The sequence below is a fragment of the Pinus tabuliformis genome, chromosome X, assembly GCF_031772625.1.
Source record: "Pinus tabuliformis cultivar Carrire ecotype Pingquan chromosome X, CPIR1, whole genome shotgun sequence".
NCBI classification, from domain to species: Eukaryota; Viridiplantae; Streptophyta; class Pinopsida; order Pinales; family Pinaceae; genus Pinus; species Pinus tabuliformis.
Genome location: NC_142308.1, coordinates 672,155,007 through 672,178,674, shown reverse-complemented (window position 1 = coordinate 672,178,674; position 23,668 = coordinate 672,155,007). Strand labels below are relative to the sequence as shown.

Sequence of the window (23,668 nt, the reverse complement as noted above, 5' to 3'; positions counted from 1 at the left end):
AAAGAATTTTAGTTTATTAGACTTCTATCACATAAGTGCCCAAATGTATCCCCATGAAGATTCATAATATTAGTGCTCAATTTCTTTGGTCAAGTAATTTCCAAGTGGGAGGTATCCCCATAGTCAAATGGAGTCACTTGTCTTCTCCAAAGCACTTAGCGGCATGGAGGATAAATAACATGTATTAGTTTAACCTCTCTTTGGCTACTAGATGTGTGGATGATACACAATTATTTTTTGTGGGGAAGTGATTTAGGCATACTAATCCCTCTTGTGGACAAGAGCGGTCTCCCTAGACCGCAAACAAATCTAGTAACAAAAAAAATTAATTTATACCTTTACCTAGCTTATGATTGACTGGAACAAACAATATGAGAGAGGTCACTTAACATTTAATCGAAATGCCTCATGAAGTCCCTTTTAGTTCCTTCGACCATTCGCTTCTCCCAGATGCTTCAGAGATCGTTCTAGAACTTCCCACATCTTCTCCATGGTGCCCCAAAGGAGATATTCATAGACAAAAACATACACAAGATCAAAGCATGCAAGATATAGCATAAAATATAAATGAACTAATTAGCTCAATCATATATCATAAATGGATAAATATGAAATTATAACCTATGTGGGTGATCAAGGAATCCCACAAATGATATCAAAGAAGACATAATTGGGAAAGAACATTTGCTTTAATATTAATAAAATGGAGAACAAACGTACAACCTCAAAGCCTTGATGTTGCAAGTCTCTTCTCACAATCTCCGACCCTCTCCTTAGATGAATAGCCTCCTAGAATTATTTTTGCAGCATAAGCCTACTTCCAACAATCCTCTTCAATCCTTAGGCTTGTTTTAGCTTTATAGGCCAAGAGGGGGAAGTTTGGGATCCATTTCCCAAGGGATGAGATCCACTAATGATGGGATAGGGTTTCCACAAATAGAAGGAGGTAGATCCATGATGGGAGGGATCAGGGTTGAATAGGCATCCATTCGAAGCTTGTTAGTTGGGAAATATTTGACTAACAACGCTTATAGACTTTACTTTTTTACTTTTACATGCATTAAGTCATGTGTGAGGGCCATAGTGTAAGACAAAGCGCACTTATGCGCAGTTTATAATGGAATTTTTTGTGTATCCACAAAAATTGACTAGGGAGCTGCATAGGAAGCCAAAAAATAGGATTTTGAGCCATGGGATCCAAGAATTCCATTCTCTTTGGGAAAGTTTGGATTCTAGACTTGCAAGGGGATTCTTTGGAACACATTTACGGATATCGAAAGATCCAAACCAATGGTCATTTGCCTAATGCAACAAAATGATGTGTAATAAAGAGTTATGAAATATAATATATGGGAGATATATCAGCAAATAATTAGTTCAAATTTGAGCACAGGCCCCTCAAAGGGTCTATAGTGTAAGATTTGGTTTAGGATTTTTCTTTGGATGGAAGTTGAGTGGATTGGAGAATTGGAAATGGTTGAAAGGTAAAAATTTGTAAGGATCCATGGATTGGTTGGTTCAAAGGTCAATTTTTTATGGGCAGTGACCACTATTAAGTCTACACATTTAAAATTTTACTCTTACATATGGGTTCTTCATGATGTTAACGTGGAAAGTTACACAATAATATTGCTACTATTTACATATCCATGATTTTAATATATAAAATTCATATTATTACATGACATGGCATAAATTTTCCCCACTTTTAATGCATCTTCAATAGCTCTTTGATAATTATAGTTTCTGTTAGTGTCAGTCTTTCCAGCCTTCCTCCAGTGATCAAACGTGCTCTTACAAAGTGATTTTGAAGTGTCAAGGTCAAATTTTGTCATTTCAGTGAGTCTTCAAGCAAAATTTGGTCACTAGGCATTAGGTCTAGGGTTTGCTCTCACTCTTTTCAAAGTTGCCCAAATTCCAATCTATGTCACTATTCAGCTGAGTCTATCATCATTCATAGGGTTTTCATTATCATCTCAGTGTCTAATGAGTCATTGTACACCTTGTTCATGCTTCAGTTGCGCCTAGGTAGGGTCATTTCCCTCTCCTAGGGTTTTGAAGGCAATTTCTCTTGGACGGTCAAATCATCGGCAAAACTTATATCCTGATGTTCATACACCTTCCCCTATCCTTAAAGTACCTTATTAAATGCTTCCCATCCCTTAGATCCGCCAAATTCCTCATTTTAGCACAAACCCTAGTTTCTTGCTACAACCTGGCAATTTTCTAGGTTGGGCCTGTGTTTTGCCCTTTTGAACCCCTTCCCCTCACTCGATCTCGACGATTCCACTTTCCCCTGCTTCCTAAAATCCCTCCCTACTTCCAAAAATTTCCCCAATAATTTAGAAGCCTCTTATCCCCTTCATTTCGCTTCATTTCGACAAAATTCCTTGTTTCACACATCGGGATAAGTTTCACTCAAAAGATGTTTCAGAGCAATAAAAGATGAATTTTGGAAAACTGAGAGAGGTTTTTGTCCAAAACATGCCAAAGAAGAAAAACCTCCTTCACTTTTTACACAGGTGTCATGGTTTTAGAGAAATGTCAAAAATACAATCGCTAGATCCAAGGAGGTTGACCAAGGCACTAAAACGACGGAAAAGGCCCGATCCACTCCAAATTTTGGCCAAAGCCTCTTTTACTGAGCATGGTACTTGATTGGGGACTCCCAGCCCAAATTTCAAGAAATTTGGAGAAAATTTTGTCAATTGTGAATTTTTTGTGCCAAACACAGGTTTTCCTCCCCAACGCGTAGCGCGCCGCGCGCGACCCTTAAGATGGGCAACTCCATTTCAGGAAAACTCAGCATTTTTGGATTTTTCATGCAAAAATACACTTTCTCAGCAATTGCCAAGAAATTTCACCAAGTTTTGAGCCTCCAGAAGGTCAAAAAACATGCAAAAAATGACTTTCTGCCACTTTTTTGACACACAGGAAGCAGTCTTGGGAGATTGCAATTTTGGAGGGGCAAATGGACACCAAATTCAAAAATTCCACTTGGGTTGGAAAGTAGACATCCAGAACTTTCCAAAAAGCCCACTTTTGCCTCATTTGGACACCTGGAAGTGCCTCAAAAGTTGCTCCAAAGGCGCGCTACGCGTTCAGAATCAGGGCGCTACGCGTTGGGCAATTTTCACAGAAATGCACCTACAGCTCAGCAAAACGCAGTTTTGACTGGATTTGACATTTTGGAGTGGATTTTGATCCTCCTTGTTGTAAATGATGTAATTTTATGATATTTTGACACTCATTTATCTCTTCTAGAAGATTCATTCATGAGATAGGCAAAAATTTAATGAATGAATTGGTTTCCTAGCTTATAGAGGCAAGTTGTTTTGACTGCCTAGTTTTCAGTGCTCAGTTTAGAATTGGTTGAAACAGCTCCTAGGATAGTGAGCTCGACCCCTAGAGGCAATTAAAGATGTTATATTGCCTATATTATGTACTTTCTTGGTCATTTTCATGGTTGGACTCTTGAGGGAGAAGCTTCTATTGTATTACTCATTGTATCTCTGCAATTTTTGGCAAAGGAAGACCAGGGTTTTGCAGTCCTTTTTGGGATTCCTGTGGTTACATGTATTGATGGTGTGTTTCTCTTTGTACTTGTAAGTTTGTTATGTGATTCATCTTCTTACTTTTCCTTCTGCAAATTAGGCAAATGAAGTGTTAAAGTAGAATTCATGATTGCCATGCTGTGCTTTTAAGTTTGCTTGATATCAATGTTTTCATCTGTTTAAGGAGAATTCAAGGTGATTGCTTGCTCTCCTTAGCTCCTCACCAGTCATTCTTGCCCATCTGACTCTTTCAAAGGCATCAATACAGTCTCCTACCTCGCCCCAAAAAACCCCCTGCGAAAACTGTGTCCAATCCCCGCACCCAAAATTGCCTTTCCCCAATTTTCCACCAAAACCCTAAAAATCCCAAATCAAACCTTTTTATATCAGTTTACTAGCCTAAAATCAGTGTTCTTTATTGGTTATCTCTGCCCGTTGAAGATCTTTGCCGAGATAGACCGGAGAGAGCCCTCTCCTGCCCCGTAGGGCTAGCTACGAGGCTACGTGGTTTGATGTTGCCTTGGAGTTTACCTTTTTCAGCCTGAGGTGAAATTTCAAGCGCTAACAGTTTCAATATCATCTCAATAAGTTTTATCTCTCCTTTAGTAGTCGATTTTACATCCTATTGATGTAAACACTTATCTCATTGCAAGATGACACCAAGCTTCCATAAGTTGCACTCATTAATTCACTACATATCCTTGTGAAACAAATCAGGCTATGGATATAGTGCACCTTGATATTGGCTTGCCTTTGTGATTTATATGCAACGATGAGTATGCATATGGTGGCTATGTCAGGTTGATAAGCATTCTTTCGTATTTTTCTAAAGCTTATGCCTTGGTTGACAACAAAAATCCTGAGAGATTGAGAGGCATGCTAGTAATAGTAACAGGGATGATGGTTGGAAATTAAGTAAGAGTTGGATTCCGGCCCTTTACTCATGATTCCACCCCTTGTCTCTGCCCCTCCCCCCCTTTTTTATAGTAAATATTCTATTTTAACCCTTATAGTATTATAAATATATTAAGTTTGTTGAGCTATGGAAAAGGTATGAATTTCCCATTTATTTCCTTATCTTTTCCTTTTATCATAACTCCTTTTATTCCTAAGATGACAATATATCAAAGAATTATAGCAAAAACTAGGGAGTTATTGATTATTGCGAATTAGTTAATTATTGTCTTTTTCCATGCAGAAAATAGAAGAAACGGAAAACTACCATTTTGAAGGAAAAGGCAAAACAGAGTAACTGTTGTTCCTTCACCAGGAAACCATATCCAGACAAGAAGATCAGGATCAGAGCGCACAGTTAAGGATAAGGATGGAAAATCTCAGCATCAGCGCAAGAAGACAAAGGGATTAATTGGAGTTAGAAGATGGAGAATATGTCTATCTATTATTCCTTGTTTTATCCGTCTGTCCAAGTATAAAAGGGACAATGCTTGTAAATATTGGGATAACTTATCATTATTCAAAATTCGTTGTTGTATTTCAACTTTGATTATCGACTCTCGTTGATTAAAATAGAGTATGATTGCCTATAACATTTTTATATGATTAATACATAAGTCGGTTGCTGTTCCATTCGTTTATACTGAAGTAGTTCGGCGGTGCTTAACTAGTGTCTAAGGGCCCGACCCTGGTGGATCCACTTGCTATCTGTACCATTACTTTCAATCATAGTCGTGTGATGGTCTGGTTTGGTTTTCATTCATTTACATCGCATTACTTTACTGTTCTTTGTTTCCAGAGTTTATGAATTGTCTTACTGTAACTGAATTGCGTTGCCATTCCTTTTCATCATAATAAGATTATCATCTTGAGAAACTATATTGTTATGCTGTTCATTTCAATTATAAAGCTTCGTTGTTCATTCCAGTAAACTGCCTTTGCTATTCATTGCATATTGTTGTTTGTTTCTATTAAATCAGATTGTTGTTCATTTCTGTCAAATAACATTGATGTTCATTTCTTTTCTGCAAGTATCTGGTTTTGCCTTTTAGCATCATTACAGTTAGGGCATTTATTCCATTAGTAGCATTGTCGATTTGATTCCTTGTCATTTCTCATTAGTCACTTTAGTGTGGAGTGTGAGATCAACAACTGTAAAGAACATTGGCTACTATTGTCAGAGTTCTCAGATTGTGGATCTTGTTTATCTTTGATTTCATTTTTCATTAGTTGACAAAGGAAAGAGTTATTGCTACTGCATCCTTGACTGATAGTTGTTGTGAATTTCCTGAATGAATGATTTAGTTTCATAGCATTGAGTTTCTTTTATTTACAAATAGGCTTTATTTCAAGCATTTGTTTACTCTCGTATTGGAAGCACTATACTGCAAATTGGAAAAAATTACTCTCGGATTAAATTTCCGCCTCAGACTGAGTACACTCTTGAAATAGAAAATCGTTCCTAGATTTGATAATTAATGTTAAGAAGACACCTTTTATACCTCAACATTTTGGCGCCGTTTTCGGGGAGAGTGTAGCCATTTTTTTCTTTTAGAGAGTAGTGTGCATCTAATAAGTGCCTGCTAGGAAAGAATTGGGTATTAAAAATGGAAGGTAAGAACCTGCATATGGAGCATGTAACAGCGCTGCTCCCCCGCCTGCTTTCCAGCAGATCTGTTAAATTTTTTTTTTGTGTGTGGATAGAAATAAACATTTGAGTTGTGTGTATGACTAAGAAGAAAAAATTTGAAAATACTCCTAAACCGCTACCCAAACCTGATAAAGCTAAGGGACCGGTGACCCTTGGTCGTTCATCCTTCATAAATGAAATCATTAAGCAAGCAAAATCTCAACCATCAGTGGGCCCTAGAAAAGTTGCTTCTAGACAACCAACTGGCTCCCTTCGGGCCACAGTTTCACCATCTATAACCTTTACTGAGGTGCACAGTGAAACAGAAGAGAATGAGCAAGATTTTCAAGAAATTGAGAATTCTTGCCCAATTTCTTTTCAGGAAGGGAACTCTAGCAATCTCTGCGAAGGAGGAGGAGAAAGAGGGGAAATAGAAGAGACAAAATCCCCTCTCGAAATAGTTCTAACACTCAGTAGCCCAGATAAGGGGAGTGCTATTAAGATCATCCAAAACAATATAGAAGAACCTGAAGAGCCAAAATCCCCCCCAGATAATAGTCCAGCAAGGACCACTCATTATCCCAGACCAAGGAAGTGCTGTCAAGGCCATTCCTACTCCTTCTAGTCAGCCCAGGAATAACTCCCTAGAAATCCCAGAAGGATATTGGCACATATTTGATCAAATGGCCCAAAACCAGAAACCACCTCAAACCTCCACACTGCAATATCCCATTGTGGACACTGCAATTAATGCACCTATGAAGGCCATTCCTCTCCAGCATATTCCTACATTCCATGGCCTAACATCGGAAGATCTAGATGCATTTCTATTTGAATTCGATGTATTATGCCGGGGGTATGACTATACCACCAATCCCCAAAAACTAAAACTATTTCCCTCCACATTAAAAGGAGCAGCTTTACGATGGTTTATGGGGTTAGGTGGAGGTGTTGTAAATGACTGGGATTAGATGAAAGGTGCTTTTCTAAAGAAATATCAGGATTATTGTAGGTCCAGAGAATTAAAAGATGAAATATTTCAAATGACAGAAAGACCTAATGAAACACTAGAGGAATATGTAGAACGCTTTCAATAAAATCTTCAGAGATCTCCTTATGCATCTTTACCCTTGCCTGACAATGTTTTAAAAACTACATTAATTAAAGGGATGAAATAACAAGGGTTGAATTATTAAACATTATGGGAAAAGGTGACATATATCAGGAAAATTTTGCTGACATCATTGATTTATGTATCAGGAGTTCGAGAGGAAGCACAAGACTAAAGCCAACAGAACGTGACATGATCACAAGGGATAGTAAGGTTCCTAGTGGAGGTATAACTCGCATAGAAATCGGCAATCTACTAGAAGATTTCAAAACTGATATTCTAGGGACTCTGTCAGCGTAGTTCGACATCATGAAAGCTAAACAAAAGCAAGCAGAAGTAGAGAAAAATTTGGCAATATTTTGCCCTAGATGCAGAAAGAAACACAACCACAAAGAGTTCCCGCTAGATACAATCCAAGTCTGTGCCATCTGCACGAAAGATCACTCCACAGAAAGTTTCCCCTCACTCCCGGGATTGAAAGCAATTTACAAGGAAGCAGAAGAAGAAACAGAACCGGTTTACCTACTCAATCAGTGTCGCCAGTGGCAGCCACGACAAACAGGTATGCCCGTTGATCCATCCTCTTCTTTTCATCCTCCTCAATATAATGCTCAGCAATATAATGGAATGTGGTAGAATCAACCACCTTTCCCTAGCTAGTCACAACAGCCATTTACCATATCATCATGGCCAAATCAAACAAATCAAACCAATTGGCCAAACTTTCCTGACTGTCCACCATTTTGGAAAAACAATGCATATCCAACACAATGGTCACCTTCCACCTCGCAGAGTCAAACCTGGCAGTCGAACTGGCAAAGACCGATAAATTAGCTAGCTGGAACGATTCCTCTCCCTCAACCTACACTGCCAACACCTTATACATTGCAACAAAATCCCTAGACTAACTTAAGACCGCAACTCCCAAACCAACCCAACTCGAACCCAACAATAGACCGGTTCAATCTTTTCAAATAATTGAAGGACCAGAACTAGAAACCGAGTTAAGGGAGTGTAATGACATTCAATTAAGATCTGGGCGCATCATAGAAACATAGGGAGACAAAAATGATCAAGTTGAAAACTCGTTACCTTTAGAACAAACACTACAAGAAGAGAATGTGGTTAGACAACAAACTCATGAACAAGAAACCACCTCTTCTCCTCCATTCCCAGAACGATTAATCATACCGCGCCTAAGAGAACATCCTGATTTTGATCTTCTGGGAGAACTAAAAAATTTGTGTATAAAAATTCCACTCCTCCAAGCTATCCAAGATATCCCAATTTACAAAAAAACCATCAAAGAATTATGTATAAAAAAGCCAAAGAGGATAATAACAACTAACCCAACTGTCCAAGTGGTCGGCACCCTATCTGACTTACTATCAAGACAGAAGCACTTGTAAAATATGAGGACCCAGGGAATCCTATAGTTACGGTGCAAATCAGTGGATGCTCCTTCCCAAATTCCTTGGTTGATTTAGGAGCTGCAATCAACATTTTAACAACCACCACTTGTCAAAAGCTTGGCCTTACATCATTAGACCCAACCACAACCTTATTGGAGTTGGCTGACCAATTGATAGTCAGACCAGAAGGTACACTACATTATGTAATGGTATCTGTAGATTCCTGGGAATACCCTACAGACTTTCTAATTATTAATCCCAAAAACCGACTAGATGGACATCCTTTAATTTTAGGTAGACCCTGGCTGGCAACTGCTAATGCTTACATTGGCTGTCGACAAGGCAACATGACTATAGAAAGAGGGAGTAATGTCAAGAATTTAGCCTTATACCCTCCAGCCCAGCCAAGCCTCACGATAATTAAAACAAAGAAACAACCTGTATCATACCTGACAAAAAACATTAGATCACCATTAACCATTGAAGATGCCCTTGAATTTAAATACCAAACAGAGGACGACATTATTAACAACTTCATTAACCAACAAGAAACCAGATCCCATTTACAATGTCACATGATTGAGGCAGCAATCGATAATGATGTAGAAGAAGATCCCTTGAAAGACACTCATGATCAATCAATACCCACCACCTCTGTTTACAATAGCAAAACTATAGAAATTGAACCAAGAAAAACTTTGAAAATTAACAAAAATATGATTGCTGAACAAGAAGAAACACTGGTCCAACTACTGAGAAAATATAAGGAAGCTTTTGCATGGGATTACCCAGACATGAAAGGAATTGATCCCCAGTTGTGTACGCACCACATTTATACAGAAAAGGATGCTAGACCCATTTGCCAACCCCAACGGAGATTAAACCCTCATCTTAAGGATATTGTGAGAGATGAATTACAAAAGTTTTTGGATGTAAACTTTATTTACCCAATATCTGACAGCAAGTGGGTCTCCCCACTAGTAGTGGTGCCAAAGAAGAATGGGAAGTGGTGCATATGTGTGGACTACAGAGAATTGAACAAAGCAACCCAGAAAGACCACTTTCCCCTTCCATTCATTGATCAGGTATTAGATAGATTAGCAGGAAATAAATTCTTTTCTTTCCTAAATGGCTTCAGTGGATACAATCAGATTCAGATTGCCCCTGAAGATTAGGATAAAACCACTTTTATCTGTCCATGGGGAACATTTGCTTACAGAGTCTTACCCTTTGGGTTATGCAATGCTCCTGCCACATTTCAGAGGGCATCCTCAACATTTTTTCAGATCTAATAAATGAAGGGCTCGAAGTATATATGGATGATTTCACACCTTATGGGGATGATTTTGAGCCAACATTACAAACACTGGAAAAAGTGTTGCAAAGATGCATTGCCACCAGGCTCTACCTGAGCCATGAAAAGTGTCATATGATGATGACTGAAGGATTAATCTTAGGTCATTATATCTTAGCAACTGGAATACAGGTAGATTGGACTAAAATTTAGATAATTTTGTTAATACCTACTCCTACCACACAAATAGAGGTACGCAACTTTCTAGGATTTTCTGGTTATTATAGAAGATTTATAGAGCATTTTTCTCAAATTGTTGCACCTTTATATGCACTAACAGGGAATGTTGATTTCATTTGGGCAGACAAGTGTGGTCGTGCTTTTGAGGATTTGAAAAAACTCGTATCGACAGCCCTAGTGCTTAGGGGCCCAAATTGGGATTTGCCATTCCAAATTTCATCTGATGCTTCAGACATAGCAATTGGAGCAGTTCTTGGGCAGGAAGAAGATAAAAAGCCATATGCAATTTATTATATTAGTAAGAATCTATCTCTTGCTGAATTAAACTATACTGTGATTGAAAAAGAATTTTTAGCTGTAATACATGTTTTAAATAAGTTTAGACATTATATAACTGGGTATCCTGTAGTTTTATATACAGATCACTCTGCCATAAAATATTTAGCAAATAAACTGGTTACAAATGGTAGAGTAACAAGATGGTTGATTCTCTTGCAGGAATTTGACATCACAATTAAGGATCGACCTGGAAAAGATAATCCTGTAGTTGATTTTCTCTCACGAATGCCAAAGCCAGTGGATGCAGCAACAGTCGAAGATCAATTTCTGGATGAACATTTGTTTGTTGTTATTGTCAGAACACCATGGTATGCTGATGTTGCAAATTACTTAGCAGTAGGCAAATTACCTAAGCATTTAACGCCTAATGAATGAAAGCAGATAGTGTAGTGCAATACCCGATTCTCTTGGATTGGGGGCTACTTATTTCATATAGGGGCAGATATGCACATCAGAAGATGTGTCCGAGAAGATGAAATATTTGACATTTTGAAAGCATGCCACGATGGGCCGTGTGGTGGACATTTCGCAGACTGCAGGACTGGTCACAAGGTTCTACAAACAGGCTATTACTGGTGCACTATTTTTAAAGATGCTAAAAAGTTTGTTCGAGCCTGTGATAGCTGCCAGAGGGCAGGACGCCCTGGACAATCTGATGAAATGCCTCTGAACCCACAATTAGTAATCAAGCCATTTAAGCAATGGGCGTTCAATTTTATTGGTCCTAATAACCCATCGTCAAATCAGAAAACATACATACTGGTTGCAACAGAGTATGTTACTAAATGGGTTGAAGCAGAGGCAATGCCAAGAGTTACAGAGGATTTTGTAATACATTTTCTTTTTCAATTATTTGTGTGATATGACCTCCCGAGGGAGATAATTACAGATGGGGGGCCACAATTTGTAGGTAATAAAATCGCTACAACATTAAAAAATTATCACATTTGACGCAAAATTACAACCCCATACCATCCACAGGCAAATGGCCAAGTAGAAAGCACTAATAAGGTAATTGAGGCAATACTGACAAAAACAGTTGCATCACACAGACGCGACTGGGCTTCAAGATTATCGGAAGCCTTATGGGCATAACGAACAACGTGGAGAAACACCACCGTGTATTCACCATATCAATTAGTATTTGGAAAATAACCCATCTTTCCAATCGAATTCAAAATTCAAACATTAAGAACAGCACAGGAGGTGGGTTTGAATTTAGATGAGGCCTAGACTAATAGATTACAACAAATCAATGAGTTAGATGAAATTAGGCTCTCAACTCTTCAATAAACTGCATTAATTCAATAGCAGAGAGAAAAATGGCATGACGCCCTTATTAAAAAGAAGATCTTCCACAAAGGAGATTGGGCACTCCTATACGATTCCAGGTTTCAGGATTTTCCCGGAAAACTCCAAACACGATGGCTTGGACCTTATGAGATACAGAAAGTGCATGACAATGGCACCATTACATTGACTACCATTGATGGATCTGGACACTCTTTCAAAGCAAACGGTCATCGAGTGCGACTGTATCACAAACCGCTTACTTGGGAATCCTTTTGCCAGCAATTACGGGAAGATTCCACTATGAAAATTCTTACTGAGGAAGATAACCCCTCCTCAGCATCAATTCACTGAACAATTCTTTTGTTTCTAAATTTTGTATATAAACTTTTCTTTTTTCAAATTTTGCTTGTATAAACTGTTTTGTTTGCACAAATTTTTATTGTTGTTCCATTTAAGGAACAACTATTGTTCCTCTTAAGGAACAGCAAATGTTCCATTTAGGGAGTAGCAAATGATTTTTGTATTTTATTTTTCATGTTGTTCCTCTTAAGGAACAGTTGTTGTTCCTCCTAAGGAACAGCAGCTGTTCCTCTTAAGGAACAACACTTCCGTGTGCTTGCATTTTTGATGTTCCTCTTAAGGAACAACTGCTGTTCCTCCAAAGGAACAGCAATAGTTCCTATTAAGGAACATCACTTCCGCGTGTTTGCATTTTTGTTGTTCCTCTTAAGGAACAGCTATTATTCCTCCTAAGGAACAACAACCATTCCTCTTAAGGAAGAGCACTTCCTCGTGTTTGCATTTTTGTTGTTCCTCTTAAGGAACAACTACTGTTACTCCTAAGGAACAACAACCATTCCTCTTAAGGAACAACATTTCCATGTGCTTGCAATTTTGTTGTTCATCTTAAGGAACAACTACGGTTCCTCCTAAAGAACAACAGCCATTCCTCTTAAGGAAAAACACTTCTGCGTGTTTGCATTTTTGTTGTTCCTCTTAAGGAACAACACTTCTGCGTGTTTGGATTTTTGTTGTTCCTCTTAAGGAATAGTTGTTGTTCCTCTTAAGGAACAGCTGTTGTTCCTCCTAAGGAACAAAAGTCGTTCCTCTTAAGAAACAACACTTCCGTGTGTTTGCATTTTTGTTGTTCCTCTTAAGGAACATCTGTTGTTCCTCCTAAGGAACAGCTGTCGTTCCTCCTAAGGAACAACAGTCGTTCCTCTTAAGGAACAACACTCCCATGTGTTTATTTTTGTTGTTCCTCTTAAGGAACATCTACTATTCCTCTTAAGGAACAACAGTCGTTCCTCTTAAGGAACAACACTCCCACATGTTTATTTTTGTTGTTCCTTTTAAAGGGACAATTGTTATTCCTTTTAAGGAATAATAGCCGTTTCTCTTAAGGAACAACACTTTCGCATGATTGAATTTTCGTCGTTCCTCTTAAGGAACAACTATTGTTCTTTTTAAAGGAACAACTGTCGTTCCTCTTAAGGAACAACAATGCATGTCTCTATTTTTCTGTTGTTCCTCTTAAGGAACAACAACCGTCCCTCTTAAGGAACAACAATTCTGCGTGATTCATATTTTTGTTGTTCCATTTAAGGAACAATTGTTGTTCCTCTTAAGGAACAACAGTCGTTCCTCTTAAGGAATAGCAACCCGCGTGTATTGTTTTTAGCTATTCCATTAAATGAACAGTTGTTGTTCCTCTTAAGGAACAACAGCCATTCCATTTAAAAGAACAACAATACTACCTACTTACATTTGCATTGTTCCTCTTAAGGAACAGTGGTTGTTCCTCTTAAGGAACAACCGCTGTTCCTTTTAAAGGAACAACAGTTTTGATTTGGAGTGTTTTTTGGCTATTCCATCGAAGGATCAACACTTTATTTTGCACTTGTTTTACTTGCTGTTCCACTTAAGGAACAACAGTTTCGCGTGTAATTTGTTTCTTTTCTTTCCTTTTTTTTTGGTCATTCCTCTTAAAGGAACCACAGTTTTGGGTGAAGATGTTCCTTTTGTTGTTCCTCGTAAGGAACAACAGCTATCCCATCTAAGGAACAACACCTTTTGAGTGCATTTTTCGCTGTTCCTCTTAAAGAACAACAATTTTATTGAGAGTTTTGTGAATAATGTTTCACTCTTCATGATTCTTCCAAGGCAAAGATATAAATACATGCAAGGACACAAAAATTAGAAGTTACTGAAATAAGCAAATCAAAGAAAAAATGTCATCTTTCAAGAGATTGCTTTGTATTGATAAGAAAAAGGAAAGGACGCAACTATCTATATCACTTTTCTATATTTATCTTCACTAAAACTTAAATTGATTGATTATTTTTATCATGTTGGTTCTTCCCTAATTCTCATAATTCTCTTTGATTATTATTATTGAATAAGAAAAAGGGCATATTCTCCCCTATTGAGATGTTCAGACTTCTTCCACCATCCCTACTCTTAAGGAGTGTTGAGCTATAAATAGGAAGTGCTATATAAAAGAAAAGAAAAAGAAAAAAATATATCTATATGATTACTAACAATTCTATGATTTGTCAGATGGAGGATAGGGGGTCTCATCAAGAACCAACCTACCATGATCATAAGAAAGCAATGAAGTGGCATTCCCACTATGGCCACCACACCAGGGATATGATCCAATGGGCATGGCAGAAAAAATAAAAGTCCTTGGAACAGGAGGTCTCATCACGAGCTGGCTTGCCCACCTTTCAATTCTTCCTGGTGAATGGCATTGTGATCCAACTGGTTACTAAGCCAGCACAATGGCCTCCATTCTAACATCACAAAGCACTTTCCTAGGCATATATAAAGGATTATGGTTCCAAGGGTGAGAAAACAACTTTGTCAAGGTTATAAACACCTATGGGAAATAGAGCTCTGCTGATGGTATTGGAGTCATATTTTTCAACACCAATAGTAATTATAAACCCTTTTCTTATTTCTTTATATTTATTTCAAAAGAGGTTATGTTCCCAAATTCCTTTTTGAACCTTTTATGCATGAATATCGTTTAAAATCAATCATAACGGTTTAAGTAAGATGACAGCATAAGCATTTTACCTATGTCAACAGTCCTTTTCCCTTTTTCACATCACTCCATAGCATCTCCATATCTATTCACGATTTTCATCATAAGCCTCAATTTCAACAACTTGATACTTTTTGTGATTTTGTCATGGATATGTACACCTTTCCTTTTTTATACCATGCGATTGTCGTCCAGTACGTTGCTCCTCCATTTAAATCGGTCGAGGAAAACCTATCATACTTAAGGGGGCGTGGGTGACTTCCAAAATACTCCTTTATATGTGTTAGTTTCCTATTTGGAGGTACTAGACTGTATCAGATCCCTTAATAGCAAGTTTTAACGGTATTGGGATATTATCCGATATGCACAGTTTGTTGTTCCATTGTTATCTCTGTGTATTGCTGTGTAAAATTAACAGTGTACAGAACTTAGACGAAATGGGAGGTCGATCAGTACGCAGCGAGCCACAGGTACTAATAGTTTCCAACGCTGCACGAGAAATTTTGGTAAGAGCAAGATGGATCGCCTATTTTACACGATTACAGTAGCCCCATGAAACTGTGGCTATCAAATTTTTGCAGAATTTGCTGGGCAATCACTCCATAGTAAGAGGAAGGCAAATAACAGTGACAGAAATAGTAATTGTAGAAGTATCTGGCCTACCAGTAGTTGGTCCCATATGGACACATAAGAAAGTAAGACTTCAAGATGTCATGGCCACCTTTCGGGACAAGGGACAGAACCTGATCGTTAAAGGAAAAGAAGTCCAGCCTTCATCTCTGGGGGAACCATGGACGAAACTAGCTAGAATAATGCAGAGCTACATTACATGCGACAGGAGAAAGGATGTGGTAAGACCACACCACCTCAAATTATTATCAGTATTAAAACATAAATGTGTTGTAAATCTGCTTGCATATCTAAATTTTTTGCTGCATGATGCTGCTGAGAGTATAAAGAGATCCCGTCATATAGATACTGTAGTGAGCCACCATTGTTTAATTCGATTAATAGTAAGTTACAGCCTTGCTCAACAACAGACCAGTTGGGAAGAATTGGTGTTTTCCATAGACGGGGGACTAGCCTTACCAGCCCCAAAAAGAAAGAGAACTGCCAATACAGCAAGTAGGCCTCTGAAACGCAGACACTCCTCCAGATTAAGAATAGGCAGGGGAATGTTTGAGAGCCTCTAGGGTAGCAGCAACCAACCCTTAGAATTACTCAGTTCCGAAAATGAGTAACCCTCACAACCGAAGGGAGAGGTAACTAAGAGTCGGAATTAGAGGAAGAAACTGAACACTCTAGTGAAGGAGAGAGGGAAGGAACTAAACTACCTTTAAACCCTAGTGCAAGTCCACCGCAAAACCCATTGCAGGAGGAATAATTGGCCCAACTTTTGGCCAATATGAGTGAGTATATCCAACCCCAAAGTCTGCTCAACCTCAATATTGAGGGAGAGCAATCACAGGAACACTCTGCCCACACCAAGAATTCATTAGAAGAAATAAATAATGAGGAAGAAGTAGGAGCAGAAGCCACTCAGGAAGTGGCAGACCAAACTAGGGATATTCCTCCAAAGGAACCTAGTCCGGAGCATGTAAACACTGAAGAGACGCTCCAAACATAGGATATGGAAACTAGCCAGGGCAAAGGCATAGCCCTTGAAGAGAAAAATCCAACGGAACAGCCGAGCCCAGAAAGAATAGAGACAATTAGGGAAATAGTTTTTCCCCCTGAGAAGAAGAAGAAAAGTGAAATTAAGAGGCTGCAAAAGGAACAACAAAAATTGAAAAATTTAGTAAAACAACTCAGACGGAAGATAAGGGCACTGAAAAAGGGGAAAATCGCAAGAAGAGCCCCGAAAACAGTGGATGTAGCCATACAAACTGAACCCCATGATACAAAGGCCGCGGAGACTCAAACCGAGCCCATACATGTTCAATATGGTAAGGAACAACATGCAGCGGTTACAGACGCAGCTGCCCAAATAGAAGATGCATATGTCTACGATAAAGATGTTCAAACAGAGTCACTATCCTCTACCAATACGGCCACCCAGACATTCCATGATAAAAAGACACAGACTATGGGCACTCGGAATTGTGATAAGAGTACCCAGATAAATCTTCAACCCAAAGATGTTTTGATAAACAACCACCCGGGTATAACAAAACTCCAAGAGGATCTGGCAAAAGCTCAGTGGACTATAGAGAAGCTTGAGGAAGATACTGTTCCTCAGAAGAAATAGCAAGAATTGCAGCAGAAATTAAAGAGCATCAATGCATCAGAGAACGAAGCCTTCGATAAATATCGAAGGGCAGAAGAAAAAGTTGAAGAGGTAAAGAACAACCTGAAAACAGTCAGGAATCAAATGGATACTCTCTGTTCTTTATATACAGATGTTCTAACATGTAGGCCACCTACCAAAAACTATGCTTTGTTTCTGTTAAAAAGATATTTAAAGTTAAAAATTAAGGTTGTGAAGGCAGGGAAATCTATAGAATTAAAAATTGTTGATGATTTTATAAATTGTTGTAAACACCATGGAGTAAAAGTTCAATGATTACTCTGTGAGTTTTATTTACATAATTTTATATTGGAAGAGGAAATGGAGAAAAATCCCAGTCCTTTTGTGGGTGATGTACAGTTTCAAGCATTTATTTCATTTGTTGTCAACCAGTTAAAGTGGCTCAAGGCCCATAATACCTTTCAGAGGAAAGAAAATGGGCTAGAACTTTGGGTTAGGGGTGAGCCGAAAAACCCATTACAGCTGCTGGCTAAACATAAAATCCTAATGAAAAAGGAAGGAGTGATCCAAACTCTGTGACCCATCCACAAAGAAATTGTCCAGCAAGGGGTAGAATATTTCCTCTCAATCAAAGATAATTCCTTGGCAGCAGCTAAATTTAGATGGAAGACTTCCAATCGGAATATACAAGACAAAGAGCCATTCAATTACAAAAACTTCAAGTTAGCTGCAGATCGCCTGGTTACCTATAGTAACCTCATTTTGAGGGAATGCCCGTATTGGCTTGGTTGTAGGTTTCGAAGCCCTATTATTTGGTATCCTACAGAAGGGTACAAGGCCATATATGAGTTTCCTGAAGGGCAGACACGGCCCATCTTTGAAGTTTTAGCTACAAATCATGGTTTTAGACCACTATACGACAATCCCTCTCCAGCTTATTCTTTGACTGCTTTGCATGCAAATTACATGGTTTTCATGAGGCCATGAAAAAGGGTAACTAGGGGGTGTGTTGAGCTATGGAAAAGGTATGAATTTGCCATTTATTTCCTTATCTTTTCCTTTTATCATAACTCCTTTTATTCCTAAGATGATAATATATCAAAGAATTATAGCGAAAACTAGGGAGTTATTGATTATTGCGAATTAGTTAATTATTGTCTTTTTCCATGCAGAAAATAGAAGAAATGGAGAACTACCATTTTGAAGGCAAAGGAAAAACAGAGTAACTGTTGTTCCTTCACCAAGAAGTCGTATCCAGACAAGCAGATTAGGATCAAAGCGCATAATTAAGGATAAGGATGGAAAATTGCAGCATCAGCGCAAGAAGACAAAGGGATTAATTGGAGTTAGAAGATGGAGCGTATCCCTCAGGATCTCTTGATCCCGAGGGATCGTTGTTTTACAGTATATCTGTTATTACTTGTTTTATCCGCATGTTTAAGTACAAAAGGGACAACGCTTGTAAAGATTAGGATCACTTATCATTATTCAGAATTCGCTGTTGCATTTCTACTTTGATTATCAACTCTCATTGATTAAAATAGAGTACGATTGCCTGTACCATTTTTATATGATTAATACATAAGTCGGTTGTTGTTCCATTCGTTTATACTGAAGTAGTTCGGCGGTGCTTCACTAGCGACTAAGGGCCCAGCCCTGGTGGATCCATTTGCTATCTGTACCACTACTTTCAACGCAGTTGTGTGATGGTTTGGTTTGGTTTTCCTTCATTTACATCGCATTACTTTACTGTTCTTTGTTTCTAGAGTTTATGAATTGTCTTACTGTAACTGAATTGCGTTGTTGTTCCTTTTCATCATAATAAGATTATCATCTTGAGAAACTATATTGCTATGCTGTTCATTTCAATTATAAAGCTTCGTTGTTCATTCCAGTAAACTGCCTTTGCTATTCATTGCAAATTGCTGTTTGTTTTTATTAAATCAGATTGCTGTTCATTTCTGTCGAATAACATTGATGTTCATTTATTTTCTGCAAGTATTTGGTTTTTCCTTTTAGCATCATTACAGTTAGCGCATTTATTCCATTAGTAGCATCGTTGATTTGATTCCTTGTCATTTCTCATTAGTCACTTTAGTGTGGAGTGTGAGATCAACAACTGTAAAGAACATTGGCTACTATTGTCAGAGTTCTCAGATTGCGGATCTTGTTTATGTTTGATTTCGTTTTTCATCAGTTGACAAAGGAAAGAGTTATTGCTACTGCATCCTTGACTGATAGTTGCTGCCAATTTCCTGAATGAATGATTTAGTTTCAGAGCATTGAGTTTCTTTTATTTACAAATAGGCTTTATTTCAAGCATCTGTTTACTCTCGTATTGGAAGCACTATATTGCAAATTGGAAAACATTACTCTCGGATTAAATTGCCGCCTCATACTGAGTACACTCTTGAAATAGAAAATCGTTCCTGGATTGACAATTAATGTAGGATAAATAGGAGTTAAAAAGACACCTTTTATACCTCAACAAAGTTCTTAGAGTTTATTTCTAAATATTATTTATTTGTAATATTATTTACCTACTATTTTTTACCATTTATGGACCGTATAACTTTATTATTATTTAATTTTTGTAATATTATAACTTAATTTATTTAATATAATTAAAATAAATAAACTCCTAACAACTACTTTATAAATAAATAATATTTTGTAACCAATTCCTAGTAACTTATAGTATCATTTTAAGGTTTATTCATTACGAGGTAGGTTTCCATTTTTGCGACTAGCTCTGAGCGCTGCCGCCTCAGCTCGGCCTTCGGCCTCCACCCCCAGTGCATTCCAGATTGAGCTCGGATCTGTTGACCAGATCGTTGATCCTCGTCCGTTTGTCCCCTGCGCGCTTCCTTTTCGGTTGAGCTCTGCGGATCCGCCCAAGCGTGGTCCCAGGTCATGGAGCCTTGATCTGCCAATCAGATCTTGGGCCCATGGAGGTGCTGGGTACCCCCCAGGCCCCTTCCCCCTCTCCTCCGTCGGCAAGCTCCCCAGCTGAAGCGTTCAGTCGCCTTCTAGAAGGGTTGCCCAAGAAGAAAAATGCAGAAGCAGCGAGATTCGTCAAGAAACTCGACGATATCCCCGAGATTTCTTTACCTCCGGAAACCCCGATCCAGGTTGCTCTGTCCCTGTCTGAGAGGGCCCTCATAGGCCAGTTTACTGGTTTATGGCCTTCTCCCAAGTCGACAGAGAGTTGGGTTAAAAGAAACTGGTCGCCGCTGATCAGCGAAAGTGTGACTTCTTATTTCCTGGGCCGAGGATTCTTCCTCTTTGAATTTACCTCCAAAGAAGATAAAGAGCTGATCTTTCGAAATGGCCCTTACTTTATGGGCCCCCAGGGTCTGTATCTGAACAAATGGACTCCCGACTTTGACCCAGCAATAGATGTACCCAAAGCTGTCCCGGTTTGGGTAAGGCTCCCCAATCTCCCGGTTCATTGCTGGAACTGGGACTCCCTGATGCATATTGGAAATGCCCTGGGGAAATTCATAGACCGAGCGAACAGCAAGGATCAATACGACTGCGCAAGGATCTGCGTAGAGGTGGATCTGGAGGAGGGGCTTCCGGAGGCCATCAAACTCAAAGTAGGAAATTGGACACATGTGCAGAAGCTAGACTATGAACAGTTGCCTTTCAAATGCCGGAAGTGCCAGGTCTATGGACACTTCGCCAGAAACTGCCCAACGGCTAACGAAGCAGCTCAAGGGAAGGAGGCCGGTTGGAATCAGGTAAAACGATCCAAAATGGCACCCAAGAATCAGAAGCCGGGAGGAGCTATAGGCAAAGACCTACCGAAGGACCCTGTCCAACAGATCCAGCAGCCCCAGCCCTCGTTCAATCTTGAGAACAAATTCGGCCCTCTCAGCTCCCAACCAGAGGACTCTCATGAAGTAGTAGCTCAGAAGCCAGAATCCCCAGTCAAAGATTCCCAACCACCCAGCGATAAGGACAAGGGAGCTGCAGAAAGCTCAAAAGGTACCCCTGAAGTAGTCGAGGAGGAGGATCAAGAATCAGAAGAATCAGAGGAGGAAGGGGAAATAGGAGAATCCCAATCCTCGGTAAGGAGATCTACAAGAGGACGTAAAACGGATCGGGAGAAAAGAGAGCATGAAACGTACAAAGATAAACTCCAGGGCAGCCAACCAACATTGGAGAAGCTGTTAGCAAAAAAGCCGAAGATGGTAATGTCATGCGGAAAGAGTCAATTTTGCGGACAAAACCGACCTCCCTAGAAGCTAAGGTTTTCTAGTGACAAACAAGACAATTAAACACTACCTTTCTCTAAATATGCATTTAGAATACAAGTAATCAGGTGTTTATAACATACCTTTAGTCCAACGCTTTGTAGTAGTCCAACCTCGCCGATCCGGATGAGCTCCTCCTTCTCTTCGAAACCTGCATTCACTAACAAACAAAAGATTACATAGCACCTGAATAACTTATAAAATAAAACATATTCATCATACAGACCAAGGAGTATATGAAACAAATCATGTATAACAATCTGTTGAGAAAAGTGAGCTTAATTGTATTAAGTGGAAACAAAAAGAAACCATTGCAACCTGAGCCTTGGTGTTGTGCAGGTCCCTCCTAGGGTCCAACAAGAGTTCTCCTTTACTTTGATCAGCTCACCCACTTCCAAATAAGGCTAGGAAAGGATGGGAATCTCTCCTCTCAAGCTCTATAAGGGAGTCCTAATTCCAGCAGCATCTACCCTTAGGAATGTTCAGCTTTCAACCTCCCCTCCCTTGGCCCAATGCCTGTATTTATAGTGCTTTAGAGGAAGTTAATCAGGTCCACCATCAATGGGATAAGCCCCTCTTTGAATGGGATAGCTCCCCTCTTGATGGGATAAGTTCCTCTTTCATAGGGATACATGAACCATCTGGAGGCACTCAATACACGTCAAACAAACTTCTAGAATGCTCTAGAAATGACCACAAGTAACTTTTTTGAAGTGAAACTTGCGCCTTTTGACCTTTACAGGAGTACGCACCCACCCCTTTACAGACAGAGCGTACAAGTACGCAGGTATTGTGAACTTGGGGTGCGTACACGCAGGTAAGGCTAAGAGAAACTGCGTAACCAGAGTTATTTGACTTTTTAAGGACTTTCTCTCTTTCTTGGAGTTTGAAATGAAGAGCAGAGGTATAAGACTTGCCAAGGAGGATAGTATGACAGTTGATGGAGCCATACTAACTGCAAATAGTCATGGTGACAAATTTTAGTGTAACAGATTGCCCCCTAAAGTGCGAAGCCTGTAGTAGATTAGGGTGTCATATCATCTAGGAAGGGTGAAGTACTTTATCATTTCAAGGATTATATTGTGGAGAGCCCAGTTGGAACCTGCAAGTATTCAACACAAAATACATGTATGAGATCATATCATCGTTGAGGTAGGCATTCCCATACTCAGATCAAAAACTTTAACTAACAAACTAACTACTGCTCTAATACAGTAATGATTTCGCAGTACATCATAATCATAGACTCATGTAGACACAGTATGGACGCAGCCATCTGTTTATGATTAGTCTACTGTACAATGAATACAAAACTCCTTGCAGCCTGGATGGTGGAAACTAGATCCAGGGTCTTCATTTCTACTTCCCGAAAAGGTACGATTCTATCCATGCGAATAAATGAGTTGATGTCGAACATGGTAGAAACCACTTGATTACCAGTCGATGATGTAAACTGTTAACAAGTGTGAGAGAGACCACCAGTGATGTCAATGGTTCTCAAAGTACCTAGTACAATCCATGAGATGTGAATGAATGAGTTGATGTCAAACATTGCACGGAATCCTTCGATCGAAAGTCAATGATGTAAAACGTCGTCAAAGGCGAGAGACCTGCCATTGATGCATGCAGATTTCAAGGTATTGACGATTTCTAGGTCATCTCTCTAGATAATGTGCTGATGTCGATAGAAAGCGACCTGTTGCAGGCAAGCCCACAACACGAAATCATAGATCAAGTTGACGAAATGTAGCTGTAAGGACTGACTCAGGGATGGTCGAAATGGATGACGGGTATTTTGCAGATGAATGGTTTATTTGTAGTGACCTCTTGAACACATAACGACACGACAGATGGCTTGGTGACAATTGACCCAAAGTTAATACCCGGAACCAGTTGAAGATTTTCAATGTGGTTTGATCAACTGTTAGGCAAAGGATTTCCCAACCCAGGTGAATGAAAAAGTGTCGTGTTCAAGAGTGGTGATAAGGCTTCTTCTGAGACAAAGGATAACAAATAGGCTCATTTTTCTCTCTTTTCCCCCACCATTTCTGGCAAGTACCTCTTTATTTTTTACAAGCTTGAGGAGGATAACATATGCTTGATTATAAGCTCATCCTTCGGATGAGTCCAACTTAGTTTTGATTCGAACACTAAGAAGGAGTGGTCTGTTCCTGTTTGTAATCGAACAGGTCCTTTACTGTGAAATTTTAACGAGTACAGTATAGGAGAAACTCGGCGTTTTTCAATTTTAGAGAGTCTGAAAAACTTAAGAAGACTCCAGGGTT

General features: G+C 39.1%; 1 pseudogene; it reads right to left on the bottom strand.

Annotated features, from left to right (window-relative positions):
- LOC149141764 (GDSL esterase/lipase At4g16230-like) overlaps nt 1-20,039 on the bottom strand; it is a 79,285-nt pseudogene extending 59,246 nt beyond the window's left edge.
- Nucleotides 20,040-23,668: the final 3,629 nt, after the last annotated feature.